Source organism: Eurypyga helias, unplaced genomic scaffold, assembly GCF_000690775.1.
Source record: "Eurypyga helias isolate BGI_N326 unplaced genomic scaffold, ASM69077v1 scaffold4362, whole genome shotgun sequence".
NCBI classification, from domain to species: Eukaryota; Metazoa; Chordata; class Aves; order Eurypygiformes; family Eurypygidae; genus Eurypyga; species Eurypyga helias.
Genome location: NW_010233955.1, coordinates 23,454 through 23,734, shown reverse-complemented (window position 1 = coordinate 23,734; position 281 = coordinate 23,454).

The window sequence follows — 281 nt, the reverse complement described above, 5'->3', positions numbered from 1 at the left end:
TCCCCGGGCCACTCACAGCCGGTCGCGTTGTTTCTGTCACCAAAAGGGTTTGTTCGGACTGCTGTACTCCTCATTTGATGTAACGATGCTATTAATCTAAATATTTGTAAATAAAGTACCTGTATCTAGATAAACAGCCCTGGTTTGTGTTCTGTGCTCCCTGTACAGCGCGAGGGGCTTCCTCCGCGCTGGTCCAGGGGTCGTGCTGCGAGTGTCGCCCAGGGCTGTGTAGGGAGCCAGCCCAGCGCTGGAGCTGGTGCCTTCACCGCTCCTGTTGAACA